We start from the raw sequence: 20,712 nt of genomic DNA, 5'->3' as shown, positions 1-20,712 counted from the left end.
CTTCCCCATTTATTTTGACCTAGGGGTCTGTTTTTAACAACTCTCAAAAGCTTCTACCGTCCTATTAAGTTAAATTATGTGTTTTTAATCCAATGACGAATCTATGAATTCGAGTTGAGGTGAGCTTGAAAATAATTTGGGGTGGACTGAAAATAATAATATAAAACTATGAATAAAATGAGTGGATAAAAGTAGGTTTTGCTCTCATTTTCTATGAATTAAATAAGAAAATAGTGATTTAAATTGAAAATGTAAGAAATTAGGGGGTTATGTCATATTTTTACCGTAATTTTTTCTTATTTGTTTTATTTTTCAGGGTGGGCTGAGCCCATACATAGCCCACCCGAGCCCATACATAGATTCGCCTCTTCCTAGATCCTTTAGAGAAATAATATATGACGTCCATGTCATCCTTGTCGCTCTATTTTTCTTTAAATCATGTAAGACAACAATTAAAATTAAGATAAATTTTATATATTTATTAGGAAACAAATTAAAATCAAGATATATTCTAGATATTTAGTAGACAGCAAATAAAAACAAGCTAAATTCTAGATATCTTTCCAATCTAGTTTATTTATTTATAATTAATGATATATACAACACATTTATACAACACATATCTCATTTAGTAAGAAAGAGAAAATATATCTTAAAAAAATATAAGAGAGAAAATATTTTCTCTTTCTTACCAAATGAGGTAGGTGTTGTATGAAAGTGTTATATAAGAGTTCTGTATATATCATTACTTTTTATTTATATATTTAGGTTTTATTCAAAATTAGTTTGGATTTTAATTATTTTGGGAATCAATGGATACAATATCATTTCCAAACTAATTATTTATTTTAATCACGTGTAATGAGCCCATATGAGACTTTTTAGAGAACATATTCGTTTGGAAATGACAATTGAGTTTTGGAAAACTCATGTCCAAGTATGATAAAATAGTCATCACATCTATAAACAACCTAATTTATAATTTTTCTCGGATTTATTTTTATTTATTTGGAAAAGCGTTGAAAGGTCGAATAGATAAAATATGTCGATAACATGATCGACGATACCCTAATTCTGGTACTCGTTGGGCATCTCATCGGAATGTTCTGATCTTTAAATATGTTTGTCTTGCTTCATCTGTGAAATTTGACTAAGGTGTGGCTGGTGAAACAAATGTCTCATTTGGGGTATGATATCGAGACATTACGAAATACTACATCAGGTTCACGTCATCTTTACGACTGACAAAAATGGTGTATTAATCTCATACTAATATAGTATTCTCATACTAATATAGTATGATGACCAACTACGTGGTTCAGACAAAATGTTTTCAATATTTTCCGAATTGACAAATACAGTGTATTAATCTCATGTCACTATAGTTTAAAGACCAGGTACACAAGATAACCGAAGAGTTTTTGTCCTAGTTTAGGTGAACATCTTACCCATCCAATAATTTCACGCTACTAAAACCAGCTGCGTTTAAGTGGATTTTTTATTTAGTTTTATTTTATTGCTACTATTATTATTATTTGTTTTTGGATTTTATTCTTTTTATTTTTATTTTTGCTTGTTTTAGATTATATATATATATATATATATATATATTTATTTGTATAGTTATATATATATATATATATATTTTATTAAAATGTTATATATTTAATTAATTGGAAACATGTTAAATGTAATTTCGTTTCTGAATTAATTATTTATCCCTAATCCTATGCAAGGATCTTGTTAGAAATTTTATAAAATAAAAACTTTGGTGGCTCAGAATTTTAAATGGTTATAAATTTGAGTGTTAAAAATGAGTGTTTATAGGCATATTTAGAGAGATGCAATAGTTTTATTCCATGGGAACTACAACCTTCTTACCTGCCTCTAACCTAAATTTCCAACTCTGAGCTTCGTGTGTTGACTTCTATTTATTTATGACATCAATCTGCGCTTTAATTTTGATCTAAGAAGCTTTGAATTGCGCTAGTTTGTCGTTCTAACTAGTTAGCTGTACCGATGGCATCGAGATGAGTAGTGACGATGTATCTTGTGGTGCTCTAAAAGGTGATGAGGTTTCTATATTTAGAGCATGTTCAGTTTTGGCACTCGTATTCTATCCTTGAGGCATGCCCTATATGTCGGTTCATTATTTTTCGGTTCTTCAACCACGACTTTCTTACCTTCTTAGATATGTTGTAGCCTTAGTATCTCAAGAGCAGCTTCCCGAGCTTCCTCTTCATCCAAGGCTTACCATGATTCAACCAGTACATCATCTTTAAGGTAATGTGGCGAACGAGTGGCTCATACATTGGGCTTAGGTGGGTTAGTTGGTCTACTAGTGGCAATAACCAAAAGATTTGTTTGAATAGGGGTATGAGTGAGTATATACTTCATGCATATGAGAAGCATGGACATCTTCTCGTTAAAGTCTTATTTATGTCGCTCGGAGATAGTGTACAAAGTAATAAGTGATAGTAAGTGAAGCGGGTTGCGATATTGGTTCCGTATTAAATATTTTTCGGATGAAACTTCATGTGTTGAAATCTCGTGTACAAATCGTGGTTACAAAATGTTCAATTTGTGGAATCAACGAGAAGAGTGAATTCAAAACAAGTAGTGGGGACAATCAGTGTCACCCTTAAGCACGAATGTGTCCTAATCGTAATAAGCGTCCAATTTTTTCGATTTATTTTAATTTAAGAAACAAGAGTGTTGTATTTCAATTTGAGATAAATATTTATAGCATGCACCCTCTTTTCTCACTTTACAAGTCACTCGAAAAGGGAAAATAACATAAAAAACGAAGATATAAATTTAATCAAAGTCATTCAACGTTTGTCTAGTCCTTTTGTAAGCACTAAAAATATATACACCAATTTATAACGTTAAAATAATTTTTTTTAATTATTTTTAAATAAATAAGATCAAAATAATTAACCACATGGTCAAAAACCTATTTAAAACAATTAATTGTAATTAATGTGTTAATTAATCAAATTAATTAAGGGTTAAGGTCAAAATAAAAAATAAAAGTTGTACCCGTAATGTCTCAAAATAATTTTAAAAAAATTAAAATACAAAAATAAATAATTTTAATGAAATGTTGTATCTATTTCATCTAAAGAGAATTATTTATTTAAATCCTAAAAATATACAAAATAAAATAAAATAAAATAAATTGGTAAAATATTTTCTATATTTATTTTTATATTTTGTGTATTTGAAAAGATCAAAATTAAATTCAAAAGGGTGAAAGAAAAATTAATTTCAAATAAACCCATAAGATTTTAAAATAAATATAAAACCGTGATCCTGTGTGGCCGAAACCAAGAAAATCGATTGCAGCGCACGCCAGGACAATCGGATCAGCGCTAAATTTTCATCTAACTCCTAGGAGGATGTCTCGTAGCCGGTTGTAGCCAAAGCAACGTGCACCCAAGCCACAACAGAACGGCTAACTCCCCGTTAGCCAGGATGCTAACGGAACACCAACATCTGATGGAACGCCAACGGAATGCCAACAGGATGCTAGAAAGCGCTCAAAATGACATTGTTTTGAGCGTCACCTTCGTCTCCAATGCGACCGTCGTCTAGATAAGCTTGAACAACCGTTGATGATTTCTCCTTTTTGGAACTTCCTCCACAATCCACTATTTAGGCTCATTTAAAGCTTGAAATGATCACCCTACGATGGTGATAATTTCTCCCTATAAAATAGGGATGAGTCACCCCTATTAATAGATTTCGGCCGATTCAAGTCACTAAGCTTCCCCAACTGACCTAGGATGAGTATAAATACCCCCCTCAAGTCATTATGAAGCCAACCTACCAGCACAGAATCCTCAAACCAAAGAAAATCAAAATCCTCCATAAAAGCTTCAAATTTTCAGATTTTTTGAATTTTCTATTTAACGCCCTAAAGATTGGATTTGTGCATCCAAAAAGCTTCCCTAAGGATCAAGGTGTGCTCTCCAATCCGTGGTAAGGTTCCAATCAACCTTTAATTCATACTTATAGTTTGAATTTGAAATTTTTATATTTCAAATTGCATAACCTTGTATGCTTGTTATTTATGGTGTTTTATGGTTGAGAATTCATCTCTAGATGATTTATACACTATCTGGATAGGATAGAACCGATCAATCGATCTAAATAACAAAAACCCAAATTTGAATTTCAAAATAAATAAAAAAAACGAGTTTTCTATTTTTGTTATTTCGATCGAATCATGGCCTAGAAAGCTTCCCAACATTATTGTAATGATGTTGGACAACTATTTGGATTATGTTTGATCCATCCTAATCATTTTTTTTTTATCAAAATTTCAAAAATAAATGAAAATTTTGAGTTCTTAATTTGGTCAAACGAACAGTTAGTGTTCTTGTTTTGGTACCAATCAAGTATATGTGGTATAAGGAAGCTAATGGATAACTCCTTACACTTCAATACACCATTAAATTCAAAAACCCAATTTTTTATCATGAACTGTTTTGAAAAAATTGATCATCATCCATGTCGATTTATTCATTGAGATGATGATCAACATGTTCTTGGAGATTTGTGAAGCTACTCAAGCTCTTGGATCAAAGAATCAAAGCTAAAAAATGAATTTAAAAAATTAAATCCTTATATTCTTGAGGACCGAGGTTTGTTAGCCTAGAACCGAGAGATCCGAACTAAGATCATCAATCTAGACCGAGACCAAAGACCGATAAAAATAAGCTAGGACCGAGACCTATGACCGATGTTCTTGAGTTAGGACCGAGACCTAGGAACGATGTTTTGATCTAGGACCGATGTTTTGAGCTAAGACCGAAAAATCCGACCGAGGATTCTCACCTAGGACCAATAAAATTCAGACCTAAGACCGAGAGGTCTGACTTGGGACCAAGACTCTTAGGACTCACGACCAAGAAATCCAAACCTAGGACTGAGACTCCCAAGACCTAGGACCAAGAGGTCTAACCCTAGGACCGAGAATCCCAGATCCAGAACCGAGACTCCCAAGACCAAGGACCGAGAAACTTAGCCCAAAGTTAGCCCCGGATTGAGAGGTTTATACACCTTGACCGAGAAACATAGCCTTTGGCTAGTCTAGGACCAATAGGCTTTTACACCAAGACCGGTAAGATTAGCCAAGGACCGAGAGTCCTTAACACCTTAGACCGAGAGCTCCCGAGCCCAAACTAGGGTCTCCTGACCCCGACCAATAAAAATCAGACCCAAGCCTTAGGACTCTAGTCCTACAACTTGTTTAATTCTATTTTTCAAAATCCAAAATTATTTTTATAATTTTGGGACTCTAAATCATTTTCTTAAAATCCCGAAAATTAGAAAATGTATTTTAAATATTCTTGATATTTCCACAAAAATATTTTAACAATGGCTTGTTTGGTGTTTATTTCTAAACACTAATGCCTTTGAAAATGACTGATATTCTTTAGGTATTTCTGCCCCAAGACCAAAGACCGAGGAACTTAGCCCAAAGTTAACCCCGGATCGAGAGGTTTATACACCTCAACCGAGAAACATAGCCTCAGGCTAGTCTAGGACCGATAGGCTTTTACACCAAGACCGATAAGATTAGCCAAGGACCGAGAGTCCTTAACACTTTAGACCGAGAGCTCCCGAGCCCAAACTAGGGTCTCCTGACCCCGACCGATAAAAATCAGACCCAAGCCTTAGGACTCCAGTCCTACAACTTGTTTAATTCTATTTTTCAAAATCCAAAATTATTTTTATAATTTTGGGACTCTAAATTATTTTCTAAAAATCCCGAAAATTAGAAAATGTATTTTAAATATTCTTGATATTTCCACAAAAATATTTCAACAAGGGCTTGTTTGGTGTTTATTCCTAAACACTAATGCCTTTGAAAATGACTGATATTATTTAGGTATTTCCACCCTAGTTATCATCCGCAACAGGTACCAACATTTAAATTTTGATATTTCAATACTTTAAATTACGTTAAACCTAGAAGCATGATTAAGACTAGAAGATTAATTGGTTAAAACTCAAATGTTATACAACCGATTTTCAAAAGCCAACTTTATAAGTAGCGATCTTTTTAAAACGGGTACGGAGGATGAAACGCGGAAGCCCTTTCCCAAGTATCACCAAACTTCGAACTAAACGAAATTTTAGTGCAAAATTTGTTTATACACGTACACTTTTTTGTTGTTTTTCTCTAAAATCAATTGGCGACTTTGTCTTCAAATAAATAATCTTTCTTAAATTAATTATGTTTAATTAATTTAAATCGGATTTCATAAAAATCAAATCGTCATTTGATTATAACAAATACCCAAATTATTAAAATTTGAATAAAATTAATTATTTTTACATATGATTTTAAAAAGCTGCTAGATACTATCAAAATCTTTTGAAAATAATATTTTATTTTAAAATATGTCTAACATGGAAACGAAAGTTGAAACCATCGAACTTCGAGCCACCCCGGGCCTGTATTGCCACGTGTACACCACACGTGCTAAGCTATGAGATTCCCGAGGGTTACACATTTGTTTCTGACTCTGCCCTACATCTGTTGGTGTCTTCGTGATATTCGTTGGATCGTTAGCCTTCTTGAGTGGGTTTCTTACCTTGTAAATAACGCTTGAATCTCCTAGTCTACGTGGATAACGATCTAGTATCTATGTAACATAGACTCAAAGACAACAACTAGTTAGATTATGTATTTTTCCCCTTTTATTTTCAAACGGACTTCAGAATATACTTGTAGATGCCTATATCATCTATATGCATACATGTACTTAATATATATATATATATATTAGACATTCAATATGATCTTCGATGTGGTTATGTTTATCGGGAACGACGAGTCAACGAGTCTAGTTAAAAGTGTTTAGGGATGTCATGTCTATGACTTCCAAGGTAAGAGAGAGGTGTTCTACCGACAAATGTGATCCAAAGAACATCAACATAAGGAATGCTCTCAATTGGGATGTTCCCATCGCCGCCACTAATGCTCTCCTCCTTTGTTGATAAGGGAGCTCGTTGAGTAGAAGAAATAGTTAATCTATGCTTAAAATCTCACGTAACATTGTTCGTAAAATGGATAGATCGTCATTCCTCATTAATGAATCTTAACACTTAAATTAATAGGTATATAAGTGGAATTGCACAACGCACACGGTATACTACCCGAACATAACCAAGCTCGTAGATATCACGCACATCGAAGAAAACAAAAATCAAGGTCATTAGTACCCTTGTAAGCGTAAAATATATTTTTTCTAAAAAATGGATGGTCAAAATATTATTTTCAAGTTAAGCATCAAACGTCCCCAACAAAATTGCTAGAAAACTGTACGCGTTTAAAATGTCTGCACCGAAAATATGTGGTTTTTAAATTTTGGAAATAGATATAAAATATAAATTTTTCTTCAAAGTTGTGTTATAAATTAAACTAAATCAAATTGGGGATTCGGTTAAAATTCAGTTTGTAATTTAAGAGTCGTGACTTAATTTTTTCCACAATATTAGGAAAAATAATATTTTGGCGTTTAATACGATAACGCCCTTAGAAAAGATATTCTTTAGGGGTTCGATGCTTGATTATACGTGAGAAAAAACACCAACGCTATGTCTCATGTTCTTGTTAGAAACGGCTCTACAATTAATATTTTTATCATTTTTAAAAATATTTCACGCATATTTAATTTGATTATTTTGTCAACTCTTATCTGATCTAAAATATCTCAAATAAATCCTAAAACTTAAAGTTTAAGAATAATAATTTATTATTTATGTTAATATATAATTAAAGTCTTGAACGCAAAAAAAAAGTATGAAAATAACCTAACGTGTAATTAAGAATTTATTATACTTACAAATTAGTTTTGTAAATATTAATAAATCAACCCGCAAATTTCTTTTTTTAAATGACAAATTAAATATTTTAAGAATAGAGTCAAACATGTCTGAAATGAGATAAGAAAAAAAATGGTTAAAAAAATATTATTTAAGTATTTTCATTTTTATTTTATATTTTTTTTTCTTTTTAGGGTTTTATTATTTTTAAAATCTTTTCAAGACATATTTAAAATAAAATGAAAAGAAAAAGATTAAATCAATGAAAAACTAAAACAATTGACCTAAGGGCCATTGGGCCTACTCATGGATTTCGGGCTTAGACCCTGTTTTGGGCTTGCAAGCCATGTTAGTTATGGGCTTCACTCAAGGATTGGATCGATATCACTAGGTCTTGTTGTACATGGGCTCATTCAGGGATTGGGCTGAACACTAGTGAATAGGTCAATAGACCTTTCAGAAACTAGGTTCACATGCCTGAGCTCATAAGCGAGTGAACTAGGTCACGAGTCTACCCATGAGTGACTCGTCTTTTACCTTCGATAGCCGATCAACTTCTTCAATTGCCCTAATTAGGACCTGATTACACATGAAAATTTCCTAAGTACCCGAGGCCTTTTAGATAATTCTCAATCAATTATTAAGTCAGTTGAAGTTCCGAAAGAAATTGTATTTTCATAAGAACAAGATAAAATGCGTGATATTTTTACCCAAGGTTTTCCTTGTATTCAATCAACTCAAAGTAAATAATTAGAACTACATTGAGTCTATTCACATGCGTAATCTTCCGGAAATTCCTACCGGAAAAACTTTATTTGAAAATTTTTAATATCGATTTGTGTGTTGAATTTTTTTTTTAAATATTATTTAAAATTATTAAAAATATATTTTAACATTTTAAAATTAATTAAAACAATAACTTATTTTTATGATCAATTTTAAATAATCTTTTAAAATTTTAAATAATCTTTTAAGATATAAAATAGTCAAATCATAATTTAATTAAAAAAGTCTGTATTAATTAAAAATAAATAATTTAAAAGAGTCTTTATTTAAAGAAAGAGTTTCCAATTAATTTTTTATTTAAAATTAATAAAAAAAAAATGTATAAGCATGTTTGTATATTTGGTCAAAGATTTTTTAGATTGATGTTTGGTCTTTTGCATTATATCTTCTGTCTCAACTCTATAAAATTTTAAATTTTGAAAAATTAGTTTTAATACATTTTATTTAACTAATTATTTTTCTAAGTTCTAAAACATGTACATATTTTTTTTTCTTATATTCAAAATTATAGAATAATATTTAAATGTTAGTACATACGATTGATGTCAATGATTATTGAGAGATGTACTTGAAAAATATCAGTTTTAAGGAATTAAAATTTAAAAATAAATTAAAATATGCCCTTAGTAAAATATTTATTTATGAAAATATACCAAAAATATTTTGAAATTGTTTTATATTTTTTTTTATTTTTAGAAAATAGTTTGTAGCTTCTATAAATAAAAAAATTCTCAAACAAATAGGTCTTATGACTGCTTTTCTCGGTCGCGGGTGTCGATCCTTTGATCGCGGGTGTCGGTCTTTCGGTCGCGGGTGTCAGTCTTTCGGTCGCGGGTATCGGTCTTTCGGTCGCGGGCGTCGGACTCTCGGTCGAGTGCGAGGGATCCTTGGTCGGGGCTAGAATTCGTCAATCAGGTGGGGGGAGTTCTCGGTCGGGTGTAGGGAAGCCAAAAAGTATTGTGAGTTGATTGTATCGCTTACTGGGGAAAATGCTCTACTCCATCTTTGTAATACAATTTCTTCCAAATAGGCAACAATTCTTTGATCTTTAATCATAATCTTGTCAAAAAAACTAATTGAAATTGGAGACAATGTACGCACGAGAAGCCAAATCAAACTTCATATGACATTTATCAGTTTTGAATTTGGTCATAATATTCATCTTTATGTGATATGTGCACGCATTTTGGTCTACTTCTGGAAAAACAACACATAAGGCATTGGAGATGCTTGGGTGTCTATCGGATACGAAGACGAGATCATTAACTAATCTAATATCTTCTCTCAGCTTTTGCATGAAATAAGTCCAGGAGTTATTATTCTCTAAATCAATAATGTCAAATACGACAGGATATAGTTGCTCATTTGCATCCAATGCAATAGCCACCAATAGTTGACCTCTCACTTTGTGCTTAAGAAAATTGGCATCAACGCACAATACAGGACGACAAAAGGCTTTAAAAATGATGGCAATTTTCCATAGGAATCCTCTACCGTTCCTCGCACCGCCATTAAAGTCATTTCCCTTTCCCTCCAAGCTTTATTATAAGTTAAATGTATCCTATAAGTTGTCTACATGTCTTCAATTATTTTCTTAGGCAAGTGATTATGGTGATGGTCCATGTACTTACTCTTCATGCACTGCCCAATAACCCATGATGGTGTTTGTATTTTTTTCTCTGACCTCGACAAAACTAAGCATGAGTGTTGTTGGTCGAATTTTCGAATCTCAAACATTTCAGATAATTTACCTTTCACAGCACACAATCTCCACTTGCATGTCTCATCCAAACATTTCACATACCAAAGATGTTTTCTTGACTTCTCCACTTTGAATTTCAAATGATTAGTCATTGCATATTTATATAACCTCAGTTGAAGTTCTTTTTTATTATCAAACAATGCACCGACTTCCAATACGGTTTCACTACTTAAAGCTATCGCAAATGAGGGGTATGTCGGTGATGTGTCTATCGGGTATGTCGATGGTGTAGTCATTGATGCTTTTACACTAGATGGTGTACTCATTGATGCTCTTCTTGCACTAGATGGTGTACACATTGATGCTCTTTTTACACTAGATGGTGTACCCATTCTTCTTGCACTAGATGGTGTACCCATTGATGCTCTTGCACTAGATGGTGTAGGTATTGATGTTCGTTGAGGCATGGGTGCAGTTGCTGGTGCCGCACTAGTAGTGGCATGCAAGTCCTGAGTAAGTATATCCCATAATGAGGGAATAGTTTTCTCCTGCTTCATTTTGACTTTCAAAGACATCGTAGGGTACAAGTCCTGGTATACTTTTTTGAGTAAGTGGTAGACTTCTTTGAGTAAGTGATGGTGGTAGTATACTTTCTTGAGTTGGGTATGTTAGTAGTGGTATCTTTTGAGTAAGTGGAGACTTCTCTACTACAGAGACACACAGTAGTGACACAGTGCGACCCGAAATCAACCGTGACAAATATGTGCTCACATCCTCATCTTGATCAATAACAATAGGGGGAGGATTTGTGATACGCGAAATATCATACTTGACTTGAAGCACTAAATCATATGTATATTTTTGCACGTTAAGTCTATCATAGAGGATGTCAACTAATTCGGCAAACGTAGTATTTTAGGATAAATCCAAAGTTTTGATTGAAATTGCATTAAAATACATTATACCATCATTAGCAAATTTTCACTCTCCATTATAGAAAATGAATACTTCGGCTGCAATAGAAAACATGAATGGATAAATAATACTATTGAAGTCATGCAATTATTCAATTAAATGCGAAAAGGGAAGGGAAGTCGCGGAACAGGAAGGGTAATTCGTGAAAGGGATAGCCTTTTACGAATCGGGAAGGGTAATTCACAAAACGGGAAGGGCCTTTCGCGAATCGGGAAAGGTAATTCACGAAAGGGATAGACCTTCGCAAAATGGGAAAGGACACTGGAATGGACCTTCGCAATACGGGAATGTCCTTTTGCGAAACGGGAGGCCCCATTTGAAACAAAACCGAAACCCTAAACCGATCGAATCAGAACGAACGAGTACCAGAACCGAAGGGATCAACAATACAATAAAAACAACAAATGTATCAGTAGCTACAGTGCTCGTGCTCGTCGTGCTCATGGTGGTGTCCGTTGAAGATCGTCGTCGTTTAGAGAGAGGAAAGAGAAGAGCGGAAGGAGAAGAAGAAAAATGAAAAAAAAATTGAAGTTATATTAAATAGTAAGGAGTATTCTGGACTTTTTACATTTTCCTTTTCGCGAAACGCGATTGGCCTTCGCGTTTCGCGAAGGGGGTATTTTCGTCAAAAAAAATTAATGTGATCACCATCGCAATTAAAATTAGGCGGTAACCACATATGCAAAAAGACCCTTTTAGGGTTATTTCGTCAAATTTCCCTTAAGTAGAGATCATTTTTAGCGGGTATAAAGGATATAACCCGAAAGCCCTTACAAGTATCACCAAACTACGAACTAAATATAAACTTTGGTTAAAAATACGTTTTACACGTATACTTTTTATTGATTTTAAAAATAATAAAAATCAATTAGGAACTCTTATCAAGTGAATAATTTTTTTAATTAATTTAAATATAAATTTTTAAATGTCAAATTTTAATTTGATTATTTCAAATTAAAAAAATTATTTCAAATTTTATATTTATTGTTATAATTAATTTTAAAAGATCATAGCATATTTATTTAATTTTTAAATTAAAATAATATTTTATTTAAAAATATTCCTGACACGCAAATCGAAATTAAAATTTTTCGAACTTCAAACTTTTTCGGAATAAGATTTTTCGGAGTTACACACTTATTAAATCTTCAAACATTATGATGTCAACTTAAAAACCATGGCAACATTGGGCATTCTAAACTCAATTAAATTAATGTTATTCATATCAAGAATTTGAATTTGTGAATCAATTGATCATCAACATTTGTATATCTTTGTTAGTTATATTTTAGAATATCTTAAGCCTATTGCACCAAGGAAATACAACTTAGGATTCAAATTGTCCAAAACAATAAGTTCATAACAAAAAATCAGATGAAATAACTTGATTTAATATCCAATTTGGTTAAAAAAACACAAAAATTATTTCCAATAGATTCATCTTAATTCAGAACTAATTAAACTAGACAAATTCTATAAATTAAATTATAATTTCTATAACTCATTTTTTTTTTAAATTTCAAATTCAAATCACTTAGATATTTACAAATTGATTTCATTCAATCCATATCGCTAGACCTCAACCGATGGCTTCACAATGGAGTTAGTGGAAGTGTCTATAAGGAGAAATCGCTAGACCCTAACCATAGCCTCAACACTAGTTGTATATAGGCATCATTGCAAACATAAAATATAGTAACTTAATATATATATAACATTATAAAATAAAATAAAAAATACATTATCATTTAATGAGAATTTACATATAACATCCACATATAGGAAACTAACATTCAACATTATTGGTGTTTTATTTTTGCGATTACTCTTCTTCGAAAGGGACTAACACAACAATACACGACATAACATTTACATTTCATGATTTCAAAAAGAATCAAACTTGATACTTTCCACGACTCTTGACCCTAAGATATCGTGATGAGTGGTCTAAAAGTTTTTATCTCTTTTGAAAGTTAAATGTTTTGATTGAGTATGCAAATATTCCTCCAAATAAAAGAACCCATCCAACGATGATCATAGCAACATAACCGACTAACTCGTGTTTGTAATCGAAGTAATCCCTCACAAATTGTTTCACAGTTTGACCTGTAACTAGCTTTTCTTGGACATCTCCATATTGTGAACCTAATAAGCCATAGAGTGTCCAAGAGACAGGAGAAACATAGTAGTACCACTTCCACCACGCTGGGATCCTCTACATATATTTTATGAAGTAAAAACGGTTACCCAAATTGTAACGTACACGAAAAATCTTACCGTTAACATATATGGGAGTGGGACTTACTGTTTTTGGTACTATAAGTCCGGAGAAAAGGTTCCATATGAGGATAAACGCTGAAGAGATTATGTTGGCGATGGTTTGGTTTGGGGTAAGAGCAACCGCCATCATCCCATAATACGTTAAGTATAGTAAAGTGAAGTACATGAAGAACATGTACCAAAAGAACTTTGCAACTGTCCATTCGAATCCTATCATTGCATATACAATAACGGAATATAGTGTTGATTGAAGCAGAACATGTGGAATTTCAATTAGAGCCTACAAAACCGACAGACAAAAGAATACGAGATTTAATGCGATGTGATGAATGTTGAGACTAAATTCGATAGGAGAAGAAGCGGAAAAAAGAGAGATATGAAAGGATGTTTATTTTCTGGAATAAGTTTGAAAGTGATGCATGGTTTTTGTACAATTAAGATTTAGTTAAGCACATTGTGCTTATTACTATGCATGTTTTAATACGAATTATAGTACAAAAAAATGTATAAATAGTTGTTATATGTGTAAAAAAAATATAATATTTAAAATGAAAATTTATATTAAATGAAGTAAAACAAAAATATCACATCATCCGCATCATAATCCAAACAATACTAATTATAGTACATGAAGTATAAAGTCAGACTATAATCTTTGTCATGATTTTGAAAAACAAAATTATAGCTAAGGGTGATCATTGGTGTAAACCAACCCCAAATAAAATAGTATATTATTTGAATAATTTAAATAATAAGATTTATACTAAATGAAGTAAAATCAGACTATATAATGTTTATCATAATTCAAAAAAAATGACCATTTTAGGTAAACTTTTTCCATATCCAACCCAAATAAAACAGTGTAATGCTTTAGTTACTCGTAAATTAATGTTACCTAATTTTGAATTTTCAATAGAAAAGTTACCTAATGTTTAAAAACATGATAACAGTAACTATCTAAATTTTTTGTACCCTAATTTCCAACAGCTCACCTAATCATAAATTAGTTCTAGTATCAAATACATTAAAATATTTCTATATAATAAATAATTTAAATGATTATAAAAAAATTATAATTCTTTTTTAATCAAAAAAGATAGAACAAGAGTCAGAATCCGAAGTTTGAAGGTAAAACAACGTCGACCCCCGAAGTTTTGGGTCCTAGTCTGAAAAAATATTATTCTTATTTTTATTTAACATTATGCTATATTGAAATATATAATAGCAAAGAATAGTTTTATACTTAAATTAATAAAATTAACTTTATCTTGGTTAAATGATTAGTACTCTTAAAACGGGAAACGGGAAATTTGAGCAGATGACCCTAAAAATAGGGTGAAATGCGAAAAGTGATGGTGGATAATTTAAATAGCGCTGGTGACCCTCTTTTTTTTAATGACAATTGTACCCGTGCGTTGTACCCTTGCGTGACGCAACCGAAATTATTTTTTTTCGTCTCACGATTGCGTGACGCAACTGGGGTTGTGTGACGCGATTACGTAACGCAACTGAGGCATTTTCGTCCAAAAAATTTCATAATTAAAATTTTTTGAAAAATAAAAAAATAAAAAATTGCGTTGAGGTTGCGTGACGTAACTGGGGCATTTTCGTCCAAAAACAGTAAAAGGAGTCACCAGCGCTATTTAAATTATACACCATCACTTTCCGCATTTCACCCTATTTTTAGGGTCATCTGCTCAAATTTCCCCTTAAAACATGTTTTTAGGAGTCCATATTTTCTTAAAAATCACTTAGCCACTTAAGCTTTGACATTTTTAAATAATGATTAAATTATAAAATATATAATTACATTCTCATTTTTAATCTTTATTAAGTTAAAGTTGACTAAAAATAACAAAAACAGAGAATTATAATGATGTTGTTACCTGTGCAAAAGCATATGGCAATGCCGAATACATTCCAGCTGCTTTTTCCCTATAAAATACAGTCCTCTCTATGAAGACAATTGGTAACACTCCATAAGAATTTGATGCACCAATAAAGAGAACAGCACAATACATAGAACCCATTGAATTGAATATATCCTGTTCTTTATTCCTGCATATCAGATTGTCAGGTCCACCCATTAAGAGATTTTGTAACTTAAACCAAGTTTTTATAAGAAACGAAGAAATCACAAACCTTTTCGATCCCATGTCCCAAAAGATGGTCCCAAACACAAGAGCTATCATGGTTGTGAATATTATTCTAACAGCAGTATATGGAGGATTTCGCCAATAGGATATGTTTTGTTTCCATAAGCAAGCGATGGTTTGTGTGATGAAAGATTGCGAGTATTTTGTCGGAAAGTGTAGATCTTTTGATCCTGGTGTGGCTTTACTGATTTCTTGTATCGTTACTTTGTTATTCCTAAATATGAGAAAGTATATTATATGATTATTCCATTATAACCATTTGATAGATTTTTCTTATTTAATTACCTGTATAGATTTGATTGTTTGTAGATATCAACAAAGTTCACACCAAGAGATGATTCAACTGCCATTGAAGTCACCTCCAACATCCATGTAGCTGGATTGTAGCCGTCTTTAATTTTGTTTACTCCGCTTATTCCCTATTTTGACATTAATTTTTTCAGTCACACTTAAGATGATGAAAACATAATCATTCTTGATATCTACAATACCTCAAAGTAACTGATAAGATTGACTGAGTGACGACCAATTGGGCCGAAATAGATTTCTTCACCTCCTCGTTTCATAAGTAGCAACTACAATTGAGAATTGACACAACAAAATTTTGTTAAGGAAATACAAGTAAGAAGAATAAATGTTTAATAATTTGAGAAGTGAGATTGATCACCTCATCGAAAGCATCAAATATGTCGATGCTAGGTTGATGAATCGTGCATACAACTGTCCGTCCTGTGTCCACAGTGTTCCTCACGGTTCTCATCACGATTGCAGCAGCTCTCGCGTCAAGTCCTGATGTCGGTTCGTCCATGAATATTATGGACGGATTAGCTACAAGCTCAACCGCAATCGTAAGCCTCTTACGTTGCTCAGTTGAAAGCCCATTCACGCCTGGCAAACCGACTAGAGCTTCCTTTATTGGTGTTAGCTCTACTAGCTCCATAACCTCTTCAACAAACATCTGCAGTCATGAACTTATGGTTTACGTTAACAGATCATATTTTTAGTTTCAGGGTATGACATAAATTTGTGTTAAGATTGTGCCATTTATGTCACCTTTCTAGTTACAGAGTTCACATCTTGAGGAAGACGAAGCCAGGCAGAGTATTGTAAGGATTCCTGGACTGTAACATTAGGAGAATGAATGTCATTTTGCTCACAATAGCCAGAAATGCGAGCAAACGTTTCTTGCTTCTTAGGATAACCAGATATGGTGATCACTCCATCTATATAACCACCCGTTTTTCGTCCAGCCAATACGTCCATCAAAGTTGTCTTTCCTGCACCACTTACACCCATAAGTGCGGTTAATACTCCTGGTCTAAAAGATCCACTCACGCCTTTCAATAGCTCGAGCCGATCTTCATTAACTCCTTGAACCTTCATCTCCTACAAAAAGAAATGGATCAAAATGCATGGTTTCGTTTCTTGATAAGTTTTAGACTCAAGTAAGTACCTGGGGCATGTCAACTGCATATGTGATATCATCAAATGTGATCGAAAGGGGTTCGAAAGGTAGAACCATTCCTCGTTTCTTGTTACTTTCAGGTTCGATTATGATGCTGCCAGACGGCATTACACTTCTTCTCACGCCTCTCTTGCTAGCATTTCTCTCCAATAAGGATTCTTCAGATATAATTGCTTGTGCCTTGTCAAATGCTGAAAGAATTCCATCAACAGGATTCAGGAAACATTGGAAATTGTACAAGAATTCGAAAAGGATTGTGTTGCTTACGTTTAAGGTAAGCTAGAGACAGTGTGAAGAGAAAGTTAAACAAAAACACATATCCTATTAACGCCCCTATTCCAATCCAATACCAACTTGCGTTTGTGAAAAACCCGCGAGACTTCAATACCAACACGCCTAACGTTTCTGTAGAATTCTGAGGAATCTGTACAAATACATTGTTACTTTGTGATTGATTACCTTAACTACTCAAAAAGAAGAAATGATGATAACTAACTAACATGTCGCCAACTCTTCCCAAGAAATTCATTCACAGCAATGGCGGTCTGGCCATACATCATAGGCGAAATCCAGTATCCCCATATCCACCATTTCTTTATGTTATCTGATAATGAACAAGAGTAATAGCAGATTTCAGTTAAAACATCCTCAATTGAAATTTGAACCATATTTACATTCTATTTGAATTATCTCACCTCTTGACATAACATATCCGCCTAATACTGTAATAACAAGTAATACAAATACGCCAAACGTGTTTGCAACGATGATGCTCCTTCCAAGAGACCCAATTGATCGAAATAATCCAGAAGACATTTGGTTAACGCAAATAAGTAAAAGATATTGTTTAAAGAGCCTGCAGTTTATAGTCATGATTCATTTAGATGCTAACCAATATATATGAAAAAAGAAAGCTAGTTTTAGATTAGTTTTACCTTCCAGCATCAGAATCAAATCCCATGACATAGTAAGTCATGAAAACCCATATACCAACTTCGACGAATGAAATTGGGATCTTAAGAATCCAAGTGGGTAAAGAATATGCCCAGGTTGGGAAGAAGAAGAGATCTCTTTGCTTGTAAAATACTGGAAGTTTCAGAATACTCAATGATAGCTCTGCGTATCCATTGAACATAATGATGATTATTACGAAGAATGTAGCGCCCATGTAAATGCCTCCATCTGCTATCGTTTTCTTGGGCATCTCTGTTCTTAGGAAAACCGTCATTGTGATTACTGCCATGAAAGTAAGCTAAGAACCAAACATCATCTATTAGATTGAATTCAATTTTGGGATGAGTTCAGGGTTTAGAGTTTAGGGTTTTTGTTATTGCTACTCACTTGAAACATCTTGAATATGTAGAGGAAAGAGTTTCTCTTCATGAGTAAGTATTCTCTAGACATGCAAGCTTTCAGGATCTCCATCAATGGAGCACCATATTTTGTAGTCGTTAAAGCAGCAGGATGAGAACTTGCTTTGTCAAAAGGGATCGCCAATTGATCACTTAATCTTTGACCTATCTTGAACGTCTGAAACGCATCCACAAATTCTTCAGCGCTAACGAATCTGTATGGTTCTTCTTTGTTTTGCCAATATTGCTCTTGATCCTTCTTTGATGTAACCTACACGATTTTCCCGCCGAAAGAACAATTTTGAGTGTGGAATTTGATTTTAGGTCGTAATCAATTTGATTTAAACCAAATTCTTACTTCTTGCAGGAAATCAGCGACTGCTTTCCTTTCGGGGCATTTGAAACCCTTGTATTCGAAGAACTCCAATACATTCTCACGAGGACCTTGATAAACGATTTGACCGTCTGTAAGGAGAATAATGTCGTCGAAGAGATCGTAAACTTCCGGCGATGGTTGAAGGAGAGAGATGAGAGCAGTTCCATGTAAGATATGGATAAATTGTCTGATAGAATTTACGATCTGAAACGTCGTCGAACTGTCTAAGCCAGTTGATATTTCGTCCATGAACAGAGCTCGTGCAGGTCCAACCAGCATCTCTCCTGGATCGTTGAGCAATCAGATAAATGAACTCCATATTTTCGAAAGCACAATAGTGAAAATGAAAATGAGTTTACCAGTTGTGACTCGTCTCTTTTGTCCACCGGAAATTCCGCGAATCATTTCATCACCGACTAATATATCCGCACAGACTTCCAGTCCTAAGATCTGTTCATAATGATAATCGTCAGATTCAAACTTCTAAGATAATCAATGATCAATGATACGATACCTTGAGAGTGTAATCCGTTACGACAGCTTTCTTCCCCTCTAATGAAGCAGCCTTCATGCACAGAATCAGAATCAGAATCAAGTGAATAAATGCAGTAAGTAAGTAAGTAAGTAAGTAAGTTTACCTTCATATAGATATCAATATCTGGATCAGGTTTAATTCCTGCTTGCTTCTCCCTCCTTGACAATTCCACTAACATGTCTGCATATTCATGACAGTTGATCAATCTACAGTAATGATGAAACTATAACATTCAACTTACCGTATTGATGTCCGATTCCTTGACATCTAGCTGAGAAAGCTAGGGTTTCTCTAACAGTTAATTCTCCAATATGAAGATCATTTTGACTAATGTAAGCAGATGTTCTTTCTGGAACGAATTCCTCCATTCCATGGCCATTGTATGTTACTCTTCCTGAAACCTGGAGGATATTCAAATATTCTTAACTGAAGAAATGGAGAGATGGAAAGCAAAATAAGGAAATGGAAATCTGGATTCATTGTTCTTGCTTGCCTTGAGATCCAAATTGAGTTTTCCCGCCAAAGCTAGAAGTAATGTGGTTTTTCCAGAGCTTGGTGGACCTAATAACAATGTCATTCTGTGAAGAAGAAGATAGTTAGTTATTACTTATTAATATCTTAGCAAATCAAATAAATCAAAAGATATTAATTACTTTATTTATTTTTTAATAATTTTTTTTAAATTTAAAAAGTTATAAAATACTCTCGCCTTCGTGTTTGTTTGGATGAGTAAATATGTTAAAAAAAATTATAAAATTGTAATTTAATTATAATTTATATGTTTGAAAAAAAATAATAAAATAATTTGAATATATTATTTATATTATTAAGATATTAATTTAAACATAATATATAATTTAAGTGTTAATAATATTGATTTGATCTGTTAATTTTTTAATTATAAAAATATTAGTATGTTTACCTTTTAAATTTAAAAATTAAAATATATGTTCACGTATTAACTCCTTAATAGAAAAAGTGAAAATTAAAAAAATTTACATTTTAATTTTATAAATTAAAAAAATAAAAAATTATCATTAATTGTGCTATAAATATAAAATAATAAGATGTTTTTTTAATAATATATATATATATATAAATAAAATTTCGAACTAAAAATAGTAAAATTATAAATTATAAAATTAATTAGTTTGAATTTAATTATAATGTTAATTCTAATTTTCAATTCTAACCCTTAATCTTAAATAATTTATCAAATTTAAAAACTAAAATTATATCCCTC

The 20,712-nt window shown here is 32.6% G+C and overlaps 1 pseudogene; it reads right to left on the bottom strand.

Annotated features, from left to right (window-relative positions):
- Window positions 1–13,260: 13,260 nt before the first annotated feature.
- Window positions 13,261–20,073, bottom strand: LOC124927480 (annotated as a pseudogene).
- Between the last annotated feature and the right edge of the window lie 639 nt (window positions 20,074–20,712).

This window comes from Impatiens glandulifera, chromosome 2 (genome assembly GCF_907164915.1).
Source record: "Impatiens glandulifera chromosome 2, dImpGla2.1, whole genome shotgun sequence".
Lineage (NCBI taxonomy): Eukaryota > Viridiplantae > Streptophyta > Magnoliopsida > Ericales > Balsaminaceae > Impatiens > Impatiens glandulifera.
Note: the sequence above shows the minus strand (reverse complement) of the source record. Positions and strands in the feature narration are given on the sequence as shown.